We start from the raw sequence: 20249 nt of genomic DNA, 5'->3' as shown, positions 1-20249 counted from the left end.
CATTTGTTTTATCATGTTCTGTTCAGCAGGCTATATTTCATATATTTCAGAAATATTGTTAACAGTAAAGTACAGCTGGGTTAAAATCTTGCAGTTATATGCCTTATTGTCATATGACTTGTATAAAAAAACTGAGGGGCAAATTCCACAATGAGACCTATATTAACACAACTTTTTTCAAGACTAGGAACTGTCTTGAAAGACTCTGAATTTCGCTCAGAGAAAGAGGTTTTAACAATGTTCAGGCTATTTCCAAATTATCCTTATTTGCTTTCACATTTTCCCTAAAGGACCTCCTTCTCTTCATGGTTTCATAATTGGACAGACAGCTAAAGGGACTTTCTTTGTGTAGTTTTGCTTGCTCTACCATTGCTTCTTCAGAAATTCCCTGGTTTATTCCACTAAATCATCTTATGACACACAAGTCAGGAAAATGGATCATCTTGATGCTAAAGAATCCTGTTTCAGATGGCAGTAATATCCTAACTGATAATACTTGCAGAAAATGAAGTGGCTCTTTTGTACCACAGACTAATTATTTTTACATAGAAATGCAGTTTTCCCAATCATCCACTGTGAATACACCAAAAAATATGTTTCTTACAGTTTATATTATAAAATACTCAATTGTCAGCAAGGTTTGAAACGCTTTACCTAACTTCTGCCACCAGGGAGAATTCCTTCTTCTCCCCTTCTTCTTGACTGTTGAGGTGAGAGCTTTCCAGGCAATAGAAACCGAAAAACATTGTTTGGGATTCTGGACTGAGATGTTTTAATTTCTTTAAGTCAGCTGGTCCAGACCTCTAATAGGTACTGGTAGAAGACTTGAGGAAGTTGTTTAGCAGGGTGAATCTCTGGAACACACTTGATTTTCCTGAAGTCCACTGAATCCAGGATATCATGGCAAAGCCCTGCAGTATCACCCCAGCATATTTTTTTAAGTGAAATTCTATTTCATACACACAAAAGTAACATTACAACAACTACAATCAACTAGTGTTATCGTTGGAGAGGATTGTGGGTAGTAAATGATGAGAGTCCCAATACTTATGACAATATACTGAGTGGCAGAATAAGGAGAAAGGGTGTGGGGTCAGTCCTGCACTTTTTTTAAACTTTTTTTTAAAGAATTGGAACGCACCATGTATTTTTCAATAGCTGATCTATATTTTCTCAGGCTAACACACAGTGTTTTCAACACAGGGCTAACAAACAGTGTTTTCCACACAGGTCTTTTCTGGTTAAGTTCTACCATCCTCTGTCATCCCAGTCTCTGTGGATGTGCATCTGCAATTTCACAACCGTTTTTAATGCCAAAATCTGTCCAGAATTGTTCAGTGAAGAAGCATGTTTTTCTACTGTGAAATTGGCTCATAACACATTACAGTAATGTTCCTTCAAGAAATAGTTGGTGAAAGACTCCAATTCTTTGTTCTGCTTTGTGGCTCTACTACTTTCTGACATTAAATTACTCAGGCAGGATGCTTCATTTGAATATCTATAGTATAAATTACCAGTTTTGTCCTTCCCTAGTATTTGCTTGACAAATTAATTACCAATAAAGTTTTGTGCAGCTTGTGCATTTGCAAGACTGTGTAAGGTGACAGCTGAGGGTTCAGCTATTATAAATTAATTATAGGTGCAATTGACCTTGTGTGAAAGTGGCACATGGAAGATTCAGAGCCATTGTGTTTGGCTGTCACTATGAGGCACCTGCTCTTTGTATTTCTGATTCAGCCAGTGTAATGAGTAGGATTTTATCTAATAAGAGAGTGTGATATCTTACTCTGGGAAGCAGAAGAAGTGGAGAAGGGAGGTAGTGCTGGAAGTGACTCTGCCTCAGGTGCCTCCATTACCTGATGCAAATGTGTAGAGAGGGCTGTAATCCAACTTTATTCCCAAAGGATATATGGGTTGGGTGAAATAGCATTCTGGAGATGTTAGGACTGGCCTAACTCAGCTGCTATGGGGGAGGGCAGAACTACATGGAGTTAACACTCCACTTGTGAGTGACTCTCACCAGTTGCTGGTACCTGTGAAGCCTCCTTCGTTCTGCAATATCTACCACATGGGAAGGAGACCTTTGGTCAATGAAAGTGAGAAAAGGAGAGGACACACTGTAACTCAACATTGGCTTAAGTTCAGAAAAGCATGTGCTTGGCCAACACTCACAATTCTTAGATTGTCTAGATAACTTCACTACTTCGCTTAATTAGAACTATCATTTATCTACTTGTTTCTCAGGAAAAAAGTCTGAAAATTTTTACATATATAGTTTACCTGCTGTTCTGGTTTTTTAGCTTGGGATGGGGGAAAGTTTTCAAGGATACTTTTTTCCCTGCAGGTTTAATCATCTCCTGCTTATTCCTCAGCCGAAAGAATAATCTGTGAAATCAACTGGTTTTTGCAGGAATGATTATGCACCTCGGGATGATTTCAGGTAGAGAATAAATGAAAGGATCAGATACTTCTGAAAGAATAAGTAGCTTGTAAAATTTCAGATGTCTTTGGCAAAAGTACATATATAGTGTCTTAAAAAAATGTATTTTCCGAGCATAAATGTGCCTTCTAAGTGTTACCCAGAGCAAGAGTTACAAATACAGACATCAAAACTATAGCATACATTAGCTTTTACAGTGAGACCTGCAGTGCTGAACACTGCTGAGGCAAAGTGTCTGTGGCGTGCTCTGAGGGTGTTTTATTAAAAACTTTGGAAAATTCTCTAGACTGGATGTGATTTCCAACTACATCAGCATGGACTGGAGTAGGTTTCCTGGAGACAGTGGCAGAGATTGTTCAGCGGTGGTGAAATGTGAAATGAAAAGCTCACCTTTCATGTATGAATTCTGCAGAGTTTTTCTTATTTTTCCCTCCTGATCTGAGGGAAAAATAAGGAATTTGCCTTTTCTTTACATCTTCCTTCTGGTTTCCTTTTCCTGCTCAAATGAGCATGACCCCAATGTGACAAGTATGAAAGTGTTTCTATGTCTTTAATGGGGAGCTCAGGTTGGTGAACTTGCAGAGAATCACCCGGGCTGGAAGTGACTTCCTAAACCCCTGCTTAAACCAGGTCCAATCGCACAACCTTTCTGAGCCAGTATTTGACCACTCTGACAATATTTTATTTATTTTTAATGGATGTTTCCTAGGTTGCAACTTGTGTCTATTGCTTCTCTTCTACCCACTGTGCAGCTGTAGAGTCTGACCATTTCTCTACTCCCTCCCATTCGACAGTTGAAGACAAGGACTTCCTCGAGCCTCTTCTCAAGTCTGGACAAACCAGGCTCCTGACAGATATCCATCCCACCTACCCAGCCTGGCCCCAAACTCTCCCTGTTCTAGATTATAATTAACTGATGCTAAAATGCTGTGTGAGAACTAGCAGTCTGTATTTGTTTCAAAGACTGAGCCTAAAGGTGAGAAGCTTAACATTATATTATTGGTCTCTGTTGGCTATTGTATTAGGATACTACTTTGGAATAAGTAGAAAATTACCATTTACTTCAGACTATTTCCATTCAATAACATAGCAGCTAAAATTTTGCTACTGAATTTAAACTGTCAAGGATTAAATATTCATATTACAGGAAGCTGATCTGAATGTGTTTTAAATGTTTCTGAAAGACAACCAATGGGTGGCTTGAACTAGAACATTCTCAGCTCTAATGCTCATTTAGATCAGGATGTTAGGGGCAAAGTTTAGGTGCTGAGCAAATGTAAATGCTGTGAAGTTTGGCATAGATGGTGCTGGTTTGTCCTGATGTGCTACTGATTATTCATTCTTCTCGCAGAAGTGGATGGTTTGAGCAATTCTGGACTGTTAAATCAGCATTGTATCTTCACAATATGTGGAAAGACAAAAACTTTGGGAATTCCAGGTTTTGTATAGCAAACCCACAAAAAACACCAGCTGTGCACTGCTGATTTGTAGCAACCCTTTTGAGTGAACTTCTGTCCAAACAACATGCAGGAATCCTGGAAGACTAGATGAAAAATGTTTGCCAAAGCTGAGTATATTTGGACAAATGGTAGGTGGTTTTGGGTCAGTCTCTTAATCAGAAGAGTTTGGGTTTTACTTCAAAATGGGCTTGGAAATAAATGGGCAGTGATATATCTTCTGAACATGTAAATCTAGATTTTTGTGTAAACTGAACACGGGGTTTGTTCAAGGGAAGAAAAACTGTCTGATTTCCATATGAAAGACCACACACATCAGAGATAAGTAAGCCCTTCAAAATCAAGATACATTTTGTGCCATACTCTCAAAATGCTAATTCATGAAAAAGAAATGAAAAGTTCAAGTAAATTACTTTAAGTATTTGGAATAAAGCTTTTCTTCTTCAGCCCTTCTTCTGTAGAAGAAGAAAGCTTTTCTTCTTCTACAACCCTTCTTTCTTTGAAGGGTTGTAGTTTCTGTGTCTAGATCTAGACCTGCAAATTCTAAATACCTGTGCAGGTATATACAGTAAAACATATAATGCAGTAATGTGGTACTGTGAAGTGGTAGTGTGGATCCTGGAGTCAAAAATATGATCCTTATTCTCTGTATCCTAGTATTTCACCATGTAATTTTTTAAGGAGTTTTTTTTATTCTGAAAACAACATAGAGCACTGCCACTGGATAATTTTGACCTTGTGGCCAGTTGCCAGTAATGATTAGTTATAGACTAAGAAAAGGCTGGGAGGTTTTAGCATTTGGTAAGTGATGAGAGGATAGTTAATAGCATTAGTATGTCAAGACAGAGACAAGGAATCATAGCCAGGACCAAATCTTAATGCTCCCGACTGCTCTTTATGTGAGACATTTTAATTACTCCCTTGCTTTCTGTGTGATGCATTAACTATACAGCCCACATCCTCCTGGAGAAGTCTGTGTGATGACTAGCATGACTCTCTGCCCTCACTTACCTCCCTCTGAGCTGATGACAATTCTCTCTGAAGCAATTTGTAACACTAAGATTTTAGGTTTAATTCCTGAAGTTGCCAATTTTGATTGGTCAGGAATAGAGTTAGGAATGGTGTGATTTGATGGTTACCACAGCAGGCCTGGCACACAGCTGAAACCAAAAAGCTCCTTAGCAGTCATCCATGAGGCTTTTCTGTGGGAATTCTGAATTTGGACAACAGACTCCAGAGAGACTGGTTCTGAGGGAGGCACCTTGGGAGAAACCCTCCAACAGCGTTCTTCCTAAGAAAGCCTATTGATATAAGTAGCCTAAAATTAATTTTTAACCTTCTTAGGAGTTTTGACCATCTCTAAAAGCCTGACCTAAATGGAACTCAGAACTGTTGATAGCACACTGCACAAGAGGCCACCTGTTTTGGACCACATCTGTCTTGAAAGCTGGAAAGTGATGTGCTCCTAGGGATGCAGGAACAGTAGTTTACTGTGCATGTATCTCACTTAGCCTGATGATGCTCACTTTTAAAGATGCTGCTTATTACCAAAAATAGTAACAGTGGTAATGATCAAAACAATAAATGTATAAAGTCCCTTTTCTCTTACAGTCACGATTTGCTGCCATCTGGATTTTGTCACTTGCAGCTTCTCACAAGAATCATCCATTTAACACTAAGCTTGTTATCAAAATGTTTTACCCCTTGATGTGTTAAATTAAGCCTGGCTGTATCTGCAGTACTGCATTTACCTGTGCAGTGTTTTTCACCAAGATTTTTTTGCTTCCTGCCACCATTCATAGCTTGCAACCATTCTTGTGTGGTATCATCTGTGCAATTATATTTTATTTCTGAGGATTTATGACTTAGTATTTTAAAATTCAGATGTAGTGCTTGCTCATTTCTGAATTGGCTGTACCTGGTTTTGTTTCTCTTACGAAATTCTATTTACCAATTTTGAAATTAGTTTCTGGCAGCAGTTAATGTGATTAATGTAAATACTTTGATACTTCCCCTTCAGAATTCTTTGTTTTAGTTGGAGCATACAGATGTTGTAAGTGTGGCAAAACCACTATGGCTTTGTCAGTGTGTTTCCAGCTTAGTGTTTAACAAGGAGGTACATAAAACTATGAAGGTGCATATTTCACTGTGGAGAAGAGCTGTTGAAGACTTTATTTTGAGCTCAACTATTTAGGGAAAAGTATTCCTCCTCACCTTCTCCATTTTTATCTTTGAGTTAGCTTGTGTTTAGTTAGCTAACCTGTCAAGCTAGTTTTGTGTGAGAATGAAGAAATACACTAAAAGGATTGTCATCTCCTTCTCGCAACATAGGAAAGCAATATGTAACCACAAAAATTCAAGTAGCAGAGGGATCAAAAAGACAGAACAGAAAAAAATCTGTTATATGTTCTCACATGGGCTTCTATTACTGTTCTTTTTCGCTAGTTCCCATGAACATTAATGTCAGAAGCAGGAGTTGTATGGATGGATATCATAGGCTATATTCCAGCCCTATGGCAATTTTTTTTCTGAAGTGGTACTTGAGAGGATGAGGCTGTTAAGGATATTCGTGTAAGGAAGATGTGTAATGTTTATGACAGGAGGAAAAGGCTGTAAGTTTTTTCCTAGGTATCAATATAAAATAATTAATTTTATTTTTGAGCTAGTATGGCCAAGAATTAATGTTCTGGAGAAATCTTTGCTGTATTTGTCAAACCCCTGAAATGCTATTAAGCTGTCATAGATAACTACAGCATGTCACATAGCCTTTATATTTTACCCACTGGCTTTGGTTGTTTGAGCTTCTTAATATATTTTATACTCTTGAATGCTTTTACCTGTCATGGTTCAGAGCTTTGATTTAAATAAATATTTAGGATCACAGATGCCTTGTCTGAAACTTTTTCAGACTCCATTGACTGGAAATAGATATTTATAAACTTCCTCAGTTTTGTTCAACAAGGGCTATCTTGAGTAGAGCCTTTAATATTTTAATACTTTTATCCTTTGAAAAACAGGTATACCAAAGTATGTAATATAGTACTAGTTCACTATCAAATTTGGAGCAAAATTTTTGATTTCACAGGTAAATAATAATTTATGTAATCTATATTTATTATGGGAGATTTTAAAAGACATTATAAATAGTATGTTTTGTAGATAAAAATTTGGAGATCGTAACTGCTTCATTGAAACCCAAAAAACCAGACTACTTTGTGTTTGTTTTTTCAATGTTTCAACTTATTTCTCCATGTAAGAACAGTCTGGAAAAAAACTTTGTTAGAGTGGAAGTTTTATTGGAATCATATTCAAATACTTAGACAAGGACCCAGAGTTCTCATGGCCTTTTACCAAAGGCAGATTTGGGACTTTTGCATTCTGCCAATCACCAAGCACTAGCCAAAACTGGGGAACATCTGTGTTTGTTTTTTCTTGCCAATCTTCAGTATAACTGCAGTAGTTAAGAAGGAAAATCTTCTAAAATCAGAAGTTTAACTTTCTCTCTATCTCCAGAGAATTTTACCTTCTGTCCCTCATAAATCAATTCATAGTGACATGTCTTGCAGATGGTCTGTCAGCAACCAAACATTTAGTGTAGCTGTCCATGTAGCAGACATTCAGGTTCCAGGATATAATGTCCAATTTTGTTTACTAGACATTCAAATAATGGAACCACTACTTTGATGTATGGTTGCATAATTTTATGGAAAGAGAGAGATCAGTGCCATTGCACTCAGACAAAATAGCTCTGTCATTTCAATTTTAGGGCTGTAGCTAGGTACACAGTGGTGTTTCATTTGCCTGGTTTTTAGGGATTAGCACTACTGTGTATTTACTTTCTAAAATGATTAACATAACACTGAGGAGGGACTCCCTCGCAAACTGGGCTGTCAACAAAGATAATACAAACTGTGACACAAGCTGGAAAGCAACAGTACTTATCACATGAAGGGGGAAAAGGCAAAGCCAAGTTAACTGGTATTGATTGTTACAGCACAGGCAGATGTTAAACATACACAGCAGACAAATACAGCACAATCAGAATTATAGAGCTGACTTCTCACCTCAATTAAAGGGACACCTGGTGTGGACAATGTGACAGGAAAGGGAGCTGTTCTCTCCTTTCCTTTTATCTTGTGCAATGTTCCTTTCTCTGCTTCCATGGACTGTTTAGTCAGGTATTCCGTTTGCCCTTAGTAGAGATATTTGTTCTCTCTGCTGTCCTGTGAGAAATTCCATGCTTAAGAAGCAGAAAAAAGGTAAATTCTAAAAACTGGGAGAAAATCACAGTGTCTCAACTGCTATTAACTGTTGCAGATCTGACTTCAGTATCCTTCCTCAGGCACCCTTCACAAATGTCTCTCCCCTAATTCTTCAGATCCAAAGTGACTTCCCATGGTCACTGAGTGAGTCACTGGAAGAAGTAGAAAAGACCTGGATGTGGACACTTGTGCTGGCTCCTCAAATCACTGTTCAGCTCCTTCCCAAATGAGCTTTGAAGATGGAAATTCACCCTCCAAAGGAAGGTACTTAGCAGTACAGAACAGCTGTTTCTCACCACTGCCTGAAGACATTTTTATCACTATATTCTCTTATGTACAGAAATGTCTTTCATTAGTCTTAGGGCTGAAATATAACCTAATAGTTCATCTTGTAACTTCTCGTCCCCTTGTTAATATCACCAGGCAGGATCTGGGTTGCTGACCTTGTGGGTGAAGGGAAGATGAATCTTTTTTATACGATTTTAAGACACTGTTGAACCTAGTGTTGAAAATTGAATGAAGATGAGAGTCTTGAGAGTGCTCCATCTAAATTGTACAGCTGACTCCATACTTATGAAATTATTGATATTGGACAGCAAAAGAATAGTTTCAAATAGTGATTGAAGTTATCTCTTTCTTCATATGACCCTGCGCTAGTTGGTTGCTGGCACTCTCTCCTGTGTGAAAGGGCAAAGGCTGGAGTTAACGTATACCAGTTAACGTATATATATATATATTCATATACACACACACATATATATATATATCTACACACATACATGTGCAAGTGTACCTTCTAAGTTTGGTGCATAACACTGTTAGAAAAAAAAAATCACCTGCTTAAACTTGGCATGACCATACTTGCATAAGAAACTGATAACGTGTAACTGTAGAGTAGAAGGGAGTACTTCTGAAAGATGTACTGAGATGATCTCTGAACTGAATGTTTTCATTAAATTTGGCCTCAAAGTCCAGAGAGTATGACTAATGCAGCAATCTTTTCTGCTTTCTATGTTTCTTCAGTCTAGTGTAATGAAATTTTGCAATGGAGACTAATATCATGCATCTTAGCTGGTTTTTTTCATATCTTCTTACAAGGTCCCTGCAGAGAAACTCTCTTTGTCAATTTTAAGGATGTGCACTCTGTAGCCTTTGTTGCAGGGTCTAGTTTGTTTTTTGTCTATATGCTAGTGGACTGCTCGTGGTTTTGCTTTCTCTTGACTGCTTTGTGTCTGTCCTGTTTGGTAAAATGTATTCCTTTGGTGTGTAATAGGAGTGAATAATTGGAAATTGAAGTTAATGAATGATTGTCATACTCCCTATGGTAAGCAGAAACCAAAATTACCTGGTTAGTCTTAACATGTTTAGTCTTTTTCCTATGGGATACTGCTGAAATCCAATACATAGCTTTGGTTGAAATGGATTAGTTGAGTGTGTTTGTTAAAATGAACATTGTTTTATCTTCCCACGTTTTACATAAAATCATCTTCATTAATTTGGTTTTCTCTTTAAGAAAATCAATTCTATTTAATGAAATCTGAATTTCCTTTTCCACTGGATGGCACAAAACATGAGCTCTACCTTGATGTTTCTTATGTCTAATGTATGGATCAATTGATCCTACTTCTTCTTTTACTAATAAATTAAGGGGGAGGCGGCCTGCAAATATTTACTCCAACATAGGGGATTTGAAATTTCCTCAAGATAGATTAGAAACAGATATTCTTACAAGCTGCAAATCTTCTTCTAACATTAAGACTTTGCATTAGATTGGTCCTGAGCTGCACTGTGTATTTATGAAAAATCCGTAGGTAGAGAAGAGGTGGTGTAAGATGCACTTTTACTTTAATAAATGTTTTGGACTCTTATTTGGGCACAGGTGGCCATAGAGATTTTTTGTGGAGTTTGAGTTTGGTTTTTTGTGTTGTTATTTTTTTTCTTTGGGTTTTGTTGGTTTTTTGGTGGTTTTTGTGGTGTTGTTTTTGTCTTGGGGGGTGGGTAGTTTGTGGGTTTTTTGTTGTTTTGTTTTGTTATTTTATGGACAACTGCACATTCCTGGCATATGATCGAGTTTGAAATAATGAGGACCAGAAAACTCTGCTTATTTACTGCTCAGAGCAGTAGCATTCATCTGAGAATCTGCATTATGACACACAGTGATGCAGTGGAAGCTCGATCTGCATTCAGGTTTCTTTAAAAGTTTATGAGGTTGTTCACTGAAATACTGCATCCTTGGAGAAAGAAGCAAATAAATATACTTGTATGGTTAGCAGGTTTTGATTTTGCAAATAATCTGTCTCAGTCTTAAGTGAACAAAGGTGGAAAAATTAACTCTGGCAGCAACATTTATAGCCACAAGATATTCCATGCAAGGGTTTGTTAAGGTCACAAAAGATTTTTTGCCCACAGAACAAGTTGTTATTTCTGAAATATTACTCTTTGTCTGGACTTGACTGACTGGTGAATAATTTAAAAAAAAAAAAGAAGAGAGGGAGTTTGCCTGCCATGATTATATGAGAGAAAAATCCTACTCAAACTTTGATTTGTAAGATGATGACTCTTATACAAGTTTTCTACTTCTTAACAAGATCCTGAAAAATGTTCCCCAAAAGCTTGGAAAGTGATCATGTCGTTCAAATGGACCCTCTTGATTCAAAATAACCAAAGGATGGTTCTGACACTTAATTTTTAGCAAGAGCCATGGATTGCATTCAGGCAGTGATAAACCCCTTGTTACAAGCTCTCAGATTGCTGAACTATTGCAGTTTTTAGATAGGAGTGCAAGTCCAGATCGTGATATAGGAATACCAACTTAAACATTTTGAGGGTTTCTTGAAAAAAAGCAAACACTCCTGTCTGAAGGAATTATGGGGGCTGAAATGGTTTACCCTTGAGATTTTGCCCTGCAATTAATCAACAGCACGGGTATATCTTCTCTGCTTTTGTGATGATGAGCCTTGACAGGTGAGCCTTCTCTAGACAGAAAAATTTTACTTCTCTACAATCAGTCTGTCACATTTTGAGGAGCACAAACTTAATTTTTAAAACAAACATCTGGAAATAGAAATGTAGGTTAGAAGAAATAGAAATATGAGGTCAGAGGCAACAGCCTTCCCCCAGCAGTCTATTCTGAGAGCCCAAAATTCTTCTAATATTGAGTTCACTCTGACGAGAAAAGCTACAGATGACTGTTCTGAAAAGGTTGTGGGAGGTAGAGTCCACACTAAAGTGATTCATTGCTCAATCCAGAATGGCCCTCAAGCTTAGGGTGAAAGTTCATTCTTCTGCAAGTCAGTGTGGAATATGCAGTTTGTAAGATGACCAGGGCATTCTGCCAGGGAAAGGGTAGGGGTTAATATCAGTTAATTAATATGAGAGGGCTAAATTTAAAAAATCTTCTTAAATGCCTAGAAGTAAAGCTGTGATTCTCATGAGTCATACATACAAAGCTTGAGCAGCATCATAGTTCCTCTGCCAGAGGGAGGTAGAGATGCAGATAGGTCAGAATTATTGAAAACAAGAATAGAGGATGTGATTTGTTTGTAACAATGCCTATGAAGAGCAACTGAGGTTTAGTATTTATGTGGGACTGTGCTTGTGTTTAATTTGCTGATGGTCAGACAAAGATTAGAATTGCCCTAGATGGGAATGAAGACTATTTATTGTTGGACAGTGAGATTCAGCAGTTAAGACAAGACTGGTATTTCCAAGAGATGGTGTTGTATCCCCATTATAGTGGTCACTGCTCAAATTAGTTCTGTGCACGGAAAGGATTTGGGTTTGAGGAAAGTGCTGGCAAAGCAATCAGCTTACACAGACCTTGTGAGTGGTATGGATGGAAATGCCACCCATCACCCTAAGTTTGTACAATGCTTTAAGATACAGCAATGAGCTTATAGCTTCCTTTTTCCTCTAAGGTTTTCCATGGGACTGATAATGGGAAAAAGAAAGCATTTTTTATATGATTCCAATGATACAACTGGACAAAGCAGATATAAATTTGGTTATTTCAGTGTCCTAGAAACAATTTATTACACAACAGTCCAGATGTCTAGGAATGGCTGCTAAAAATTTCCAGAATCACAGCTCTATCAGATATATTGCCTAAACCAAATGCTTCTGTCACAGACATTTTACTTTAGTACAACTAAAAAAAAATGTTTTATATGTGTATAGGTACTTCTGGCAGGAAATAGATGGAAGGTCGCAGGTGGCTGTGGGAGTTTGATGCCAGATTACTGAGACAAATTAAGTTTTCACTCAATTTAAAATGATAAGAGATTTGGGGGGTGTCAAGGAAAAGTACTTTGGACCTTAAAATGATGTGATGCAGCTTATTCCCTGCCAGAAAAAGAACCAGTAAAGCACTTCTGAATAGATGCTGACTGCTGGTGGGGACTTCGAGAAAAAATGAGGCTCATCACTGCTCAGCACTTGTCTGCTTGATTTTAGCAACTAATTAAGTTGTAGTGGCCTTTTTAGTGATCTGAGCTACACATGAGAGATTCAAAGCCCAAAATTCAATAGTGTGTTCTCTCCTGTTTCCTGACTAATCCTGTAAGGTGCAGTGGGTTGAATGGATGATCTAATAAGAAAACATAACTGCAGTCAGCTACCTGTCCTATAAAAATTGATAGTGAAAACCCACTGAAATAAAGAAAAATAAACTCATTTATGAAGGAATAATAAAATAAAATAGCTAATGAGGAAAGCTGCCTATTGAAGAATCAGATTTTGTAAGCAATTGTGTGAAGTATAAAGTATGTGCACTGTGCTGCATGTGCCTGTGATTGCTGAGTTTCTCATGTCTGCTCTCTCTGCTAACTACATTGACAATGGGTGGCTTGGGAAGATGGTTTTATGCAGCACATCATTCAGAAAGTTTGAATGTGGAATCATTTATAAGTGCAAATACATCTGAGATGCTTCCTCACTGTCCAAGGAAGTTTGCAAAACAAATTATTACCTCATACACACAAAGTATAAACTCTACTTTTATAGAAGAAAAAGAAAAGGCAGACATAGAATTGCAGAAGGTGGCTATTGGGTCAGTTATTAAATTGTTCCTCTATAACTTTATGCACAGTGAAATCTTTTCACCCTTCTGGGGGGAAAAGGTACATGCAGAAGATACTTCGTAAGCTGTGGAACTGACCAAATATATCTATGCCACTCTGGAAATATTTGCAGCCATATATCAATTTTTAAAAAAACTTCCACCAGTTCTTCCCCTTTCTCTGAAGTGGAAACATCACTTCCACCCCAGCACTTTCTCTTTGCTCCAGGACTTAATCCTTCATGCTTTTTCCAGCTCTTCTCTCCTACTCATCTCAGACCCCTCATGCTGTTTCAAGCCAGTGCAGAAACAAAAAAATGTTTAAATACAAACTGCAGGTCATTCCTCACTGCAGCTTCTTTACCTTCTGCTTTGGCAGCAGCATGATGCTGCTCTCCAGCAGCTGGCAGTTTCCCATACTGCAGCTCTGCAAGATAAATCAGGGGCCAAGGCTGATCAGCTGTTTTTAAAAAGTTAGGATTTTATTTCCCTGGAAGGAATTTCATTTAGTGCTCTAGGACTCTCTGTACCAAGCCACCCTAAGGCATTATGAACTTGGCAACTTCCTAGTAGCAAATTTAACTTGCGAAATTTTCTGTTGGTGGAGGAGACTGGAAATTTTGCAAGGAAGTTTGCATCTACAGTCACCTTTCTGGGGTGCATTGCAACTTATACGTCCCTTCCACATACCTGTAGCTCTTTGGTCCTGTGTTCTCTGTGCATCTGGACCAAGTGCTCTTGCTCTTCCCAGGGAAAATCATGCAATAAGTAGCATCCTTTTCTAAGTTGTGAGGATACCTAGGCAAAATATCAGAGCCCTCTCTCCTAATAAACTCAGTTTGGGCCTCATCTTTAGTGAGGAACAATGACTGAACGAAAACATGTCACCTAATTCTCACTTTAAATCAATTTTGCAAGCCTTTGTTAAATACAGTCTTATCTAACAGGCTCCATTGAGTGTGGACGAATCACTGAAATATTGCTGGTTTCTTATTTTGGGCTCCAAGGCCCTGGGCAAGATCTTTCACTATTTTTGAAGAGTCCAACGCACAGGAACTTTGATTTGAATATAAAAATAAGGTCCCTGACTGTACATAGGTAGAATGTTGATACTGGGCAGGCAGAAGGTTGTGCATTTTCTGGGCCAGAAGACAGTTCTACAGCTTGCACCTTTGAAACAAATCCCCAAATCCTCTTCTCTAGTCTCTCTTCTCCCACCAGCTAGATGAAAACCTGTATCTCTGAACACCAAGAAATTCAGAGGAATGAGAGCAATCCCTTGTGGTTGTTGGCCATGCTTACTTCTAGTCATCTGTAGGACATATTCTTAGCCAAAATGGCATCAAACAAGAACCAGCTTAGTAGGATCATACTTTGTGTGATATGGATCAGTTGTAGCACTCCAGGATCTTATCTTTTCATAGCTACAGTGGAACAGTAATAAGCTTATAATGTTTTGACTCCTGACATTATTCGTATTCAGGTTATAGAATGTCCCTATGACTTATTTTGTAGTTATTTTGTCTGAAAATCCATTGTTCAGAAGCAGATTGCAATGCCAGGAAACAGCAATGTTGGTATTCCAGAAGGTTCCAGATGCTTCTTTTGAGAGGAGCCCTTATTTGTTACTTGCCACCTGCCTGGAGCAATTTCTCATCTGACTTCTGGGTTTTGATATTGGTTTTTAATACAATGGGCAAAATTCATTTGTATTTTAGCTCCAGGCTGGTTAGTGAAGGTTTGATTGGGGTTAATTAGGAACAATATTTTAACTTCAGCATTCAGAACTGAGGTACTTTGCTAGGTATCATGTGCCTACCAAGACTCATTACTTTTCTGCCAGAACAGTCTTTTAGCCAATTGTTTTGTTAAAGGATGAGATTGGAAGGCAGTAGACTTGCTTGTGATGAAAATGCTCAGTCCTGTAGAAGCTGATCAGATCACTAGCACCTCCCTGCTTCCTACAGATCATCACATTTTAAGCTGGGTTTGAACTAGCAATATTACACTGAAGGAGTTGTATGTGGTGAGCAGATTCTGCTCTTTCCTTTTACTGAAAAAACAAGATGTCTTCAGCCTGTGGCAGCTATTGTTCTCACAGATGTTAGCATCCATCTTATAATGATGTTCTTATGGGATTTTGTTTCATTTTATTGGAAGTCTTTCTGATTTTATGGGTTGGTTTTGGTTAGTGTGTTTTTGTTTCTTTGTTTAGGGGTTTTTGTTTCTTTGTTTAAGGTTTTTTTGTTTGGGTTTTTTTGGTTGGTTGGTTGGTTGGGTTTTTTTGGTTTCGTTTTTTTTAATTGCAGAAAAATTACATTTGTGTGTGCAAAGGGCAAAGCCGAACTTAGCTGTCTATTGCATCTGATCTTAAACAGCAAATGCAGTGCTGCCAAGAGCACCTTTGGCACAGCAATTAGTTGCCAATCCTGAGACCACTGGGTAGAGAGACCACGCTCCTCCTCTACTTCTGTGTGTCCCTGCAAGGGATAGTCACACTGTAATTCTTTATAAATGTGTTTTCCTTCTTAGTTTATATTAAGATCTATAACATGAATCACAACACAGTCCTGGTGCCTGTATTATACTCCTACTGCATACACCTACAGCTATCTCACCACAAACCAGCTTACAAATTACAGCCTCTCTCTGCTACTTTGTGACACTGATACTGGCATTAGAATGCTAATTTATTAGCAGACTCTTCTCTCTAATCCATTAACAGCAACAACACTAATAAATGCATTGCCTGAGGTCTGGCTGCACTCAGTCAATTCTGCTACTGATTTCAGGGAGGGCAGGGATAGGTTTAGGGTTGATCATTTCCTTGGAAAACATCAACCATGAAAGATTTTCCTTCTTTCAATTAAATAATGGGTCTTATGGCAGGGACTGTTAAATTACGCTATTTTTCTTGTTTATGTATTATCACTTCTCATGATATTTCCCAAAAGACATGATGTTTGGGGAGAAAAACATGTTCAGTCCACCATCACTGTCTTCCTGTGTGGTAAGGGAAAACAGACATATTGTATCATCAAAAATAGCATTGCCTGACAGCCTCTAAAAATATACATTTCACATCACTAGCTATTTTAAATATCTGGCTAAAGGAAGAAAACCTCTCCAACACATCTCAGTTATGAAGTATTGACACATTATGATTTTACATAAAAAAATCAGATCCTCATTAGCAGAAACTTATAACAAAGTTACTAAGCATTTTTAGCCATCTTGAACAATAGAACAGAAGGATACATTAGAGTACTTAGATACTCTGAGGATATAGGTTTGGGAAATGCCCACAGAGAAATTGCGTGAATCAATACACTAGCTACTCACTCCATCCCCTGGAGAATATTGCCCAGTTATTATATAAGCTCAGAATTTCCATTTATGACTCAAGATCAGACTGTAACCCTAAGTAAAAATCAGTGCTGAAGGGATGTGGCTAGCACAGGTCTTTCCCGTGAGAACATCTTCCTGTGTTTTATAAACAAAGATAAAGTTTGGATGTTTTTGAAACAGTGCCTCGAGATTTGGACAGTTCAGGCCTGGCCAGTCAGGCCTAGGGGGAGGTTTCTGACCGACCAGTCTGGGTGACCTCTGAAAAGTCTATATATATTGAAATCAAAAAAATAAATTTCCTCTTTCTTGTCACACTGAGAACTCAGGTCTTTTTCTCTGCTAGCGGCTCAACAGCAACAAAGGGAAACCATACAAATCACAGGGTACAATTCTGTACCCCAATATCATCCTGAAGTGCTCTCCCCTGGTCCAGATTTAGCATTTGTACAGAAATAAATTGTGAAAATTGTGTTATCTCTTGAGGGCAGACTTTACTTTCTTCAAACTTGTCTTGGAGCTAGTAGAAGAGCAGCATCTACAGATATTTCAGCAGGCAGGACAGGAGTATGGAATTGAATGTTCCTTTTCCTTAGTCCATTCACTCTTCAGAGAAGCTTACCAAGTTGTGAAATATGAAAATGTGCTGCAGCTTTTCATCAACCACACTAATGTCCTTTCCATCTCAACTTTTATCTGACAGTACATGACTGTCTGCAGGTCACTGTACTGTTATTGGGGGCAACACCTCAATTACTATCTTTTGCTCAACAAGAAGACCCAAAGTGCACTTTAGCCCTGGAAAGAGATCAATTTAAGCACTTCTGTGCAAGCAAAAATATTTCCTTTTGAAAAATCTTAAATTTACTGCATTCATTCTCTGCATTTCCTTACTTTGCAAGTGATTGTTTTAATTTTTGCTCTGATAGGATGGTGGTGAGGTCACCAGCAGTCTGATATTCCTTACAGGGCAGGGGCATATCCCTGTGGGCTCTGAATGCAATTTGACCATCAGTTCCAGGGATGCTTAAAATGTCCCTCAGTGAGGATCTGACATCATGGATCCTCTGAGGGTGTCCATCTTACCTTTGTTGCTCAGAAGACTGAAACACATCATCAAAATGTGCCATGGAGTAAGAAATTGAGAGCTTTCATTTTTCTGAAATTTTTCATTTTATTCTCCTTTAAGATTAGCATTTTATCTGTAGAATGCCTAATTTTTGTTCTGTTAAAAAAAAATCTCTTGCTGACATCACGTTTACCAGCAGACACATAACAAATATGGAGTGATTTCTGGTCATCTTGTAACTGCATGGTATGGAATGGTAGAGGTTTTTCAGGGCTCATAACAACAGACTTTTTCTCTGTAGACACTGTAATTTCCAAAACCCAGATAAGTCCTGCACTGTGAACTGAGGAATTCTGATATTAGCAGTGATACTTTTGACTTGCCATGAGACCTTGAATAAAAGAAAGTTCCTCTAAAGTGCCTCAGTTTACCTTCAGCAGACATTGTTTATGTGTCTCTGAAACCTTTGGAACACAAATTGTCCTTTAAAATAAGAAAAAAAATAGATAAAAAAAGCAAATTATTGTACATAACAGTTTTGCAGTTGCAAGTAATGAAAAGATGCTGTTGCTTATTTTCTCATCTTTGGAATAGCTAAGTCTATGCAACTGAAATAAATAGAGTTTGCCCTGTATACATTACAGAATATAGGAAAGCTGTATGAGTTGCATAGCTCCATCCTGGAATTATAATAAGCACTTGTGGTGTTGTCATGCCAGTGTATATTGTCAGAGTTTAATGGTCTGGTTGATGTTAGATGATTTAAAACTAATGTACTGATTAACTTGACTAAACCTCAATAATTTACTAATGAAACAGCCCATTTTTCTTAAGGAATGGCTAGGAAAAAGAACTTCCTGTTTCAAAAAATGAAACTAAAGTAATTGAAATTTGGCATTGTTTTGGAGTTTAGGAAAGCATTGTCAGTTTGAGAGAAAACATATTCTCTGTGCTTATTTGTCCCCCTCTCTGTTTCTGGCAAATGGAAATCTGCTATTGTGTTCAGTTATTTGGAGAGCATGCAGCAGAGTTTTACTGTCAGCATGAAAAAGTTTAATAGTGAACAGTAAAACAGCACAACCTAGTCATGCTTTACTACTGCTTCATGTCTCTAGATTTGTTTTCTGGACAGCCTCAAAAAGTGTTGCTTTTGTGCTAGAGAGCTGATGTGAAAGATTTTCCACTTGCTAATGGCATCTTATATTTCCTTTTTGTTTGCAGACCTGTGTGATGAATTTACAGGAGGCTTAAGACTCACCCAGCAGAACTGGAATAAATGATTCCTTTATAGTGGTACTGGAATGCTACTCTATGCGAAACCTCTGAATAAAGGTTGTAGTATTTAGAATATCTATTTCCTCATAGAAAGAGAGACATAATGGTTTTGAGAAAGGGTATTTGTACTTTGAAGTGTACTACACAGTGGGCACCATCCTGATGTAGCTATGCCTCTGCTGCTCATTTTCATCAGTTAGGCATGCCCTGGGACAGTAACAATTTGCAATTAGGACAGATCTATGGGTGTGACACTATAAGTGTTTAAGTCCAGCCAGGAAGAGCTAGCAGGTCATTATCTAATGTCATGTGAGGAGATGGGAGACTTGTTATCTTCTTCACCAGAGATTTGTCTGCAAGCTGAATCCTTGTATAGCATCTTTTTTTAGGGTTAAAATGAAGATACAGAGATTTTCTATTTAGATTTCTGTAGCACTGAGAATGGGAACTGTTTTGTACACTCAGGTCTATGTTTTATGAATAGGTAAATATCTTTGGTTAGTGGTGAAATAGAGATATGAAAGTAAGGTTATTTCAGAGTTACCTTGGTACAATATATTCCAGCTCTCATCTCCAGAGTGCATGTTTAAAATGTCTATGACAGGGTGGTAGAGACCTGCCTATTTTAACAACTACAGACAGGCTACGGGACATAGTCTCAGCTTTGTTCTTTATTCTCAGCTGTATATTTTCTTATATTAATACTTGGCCATGTCTTTGTTTTTTGGGGAGTGTTTTTCCTGATTCCTTGTTAGAATATGAGTGTCTTTTTTGCTTGCAGATGATGTGACTATCTATATAGAGAATGAAAAAGACAATAAATGCAGTGTTATCTGGGCAACTGACAGACTGTGAAGACAAAAGTGGGATACATTTTGAGCTCCTGAAGGATAATTGTGGTTTGGGTGACTTCTCAATGGCAAGTTACTTCAGTTTTCTTCCTGTTGTTACCCCTGTTTGAGAGGTTGTGAGGCTCAAAGTATTACTGCCTAAAATTCTTTAGAAATGCAGAGAATTGTCCAAGTATTCCTGTTGAAAACTCAGACTGAAACGACTAAATTCTTCCCTTGCTATGCTGTAACTGGTAAATAAAATAAATACAGACTTGTCACCTTTCCAAGTGCTAGGGTTAAGGGTTAATCATCCTCTGGCCCCAGGTTTACACAGCAATTTCTTGTTGACATGCTTCAAAAGTGAAGGACTTTCTGAAGCAGCATAATGCAACATAACAGAATACTTCAGCTGAAGAAAAATGTTTTCAGGTGGAAATGCATTTGTGTTATGAACTATTTGTGGATAATGAATTAGTCTTTCTCTAATAATAAATTTGTGCAGCATCCAGGAA

The 20249-nt window shown here is 37.9% G+C and overlaps 1 long non-coding RNA gene across 1 annotated transcript; it reads left to right on the top strand.

Annotated features, from left to right (window-relative positions):
- Window positions 1–2362: 2362 nt before the first annotated feature.
- Window positions 2363–19818, top strand: LOC146441239 (uncharacterized). The gene is made up of 6 exons (XR_014849828.1): window positions 2363–2440; window positions 3235–3416; window positions 3792–4028; window positions 8276–8423; window positions 18851–18961; window positions 19686–19818. It is a non-coding gene; the product is annotated as an uncharacterized LOC146441239 (long non-coding RNA).
- Window positions 19819–20249: the final 431 nt, after the last annotated feature.

Source organism: Lichenostomus cassidix, chromosome 2, assembly GCF_008360975.1.
Source record: "Lichenostomus cassidix isolate B80296 chromosome 2, HeHo_3.0, whole genome shotgun sequence".
In the NCBI taxonomy this organism is placed as follows: domain Eukaryota; kingdom Metazoa; phylum Chordata; class Aves; order Passeriformes; family Meliphagidae; genus Lichenostomus; species Lichenostomus cassidix.
The sequence above is the reverse complement of the archived record's forward strand: the minus strand, read 5'-3'. Positions and strand labels throughout refer to the sequence as shown.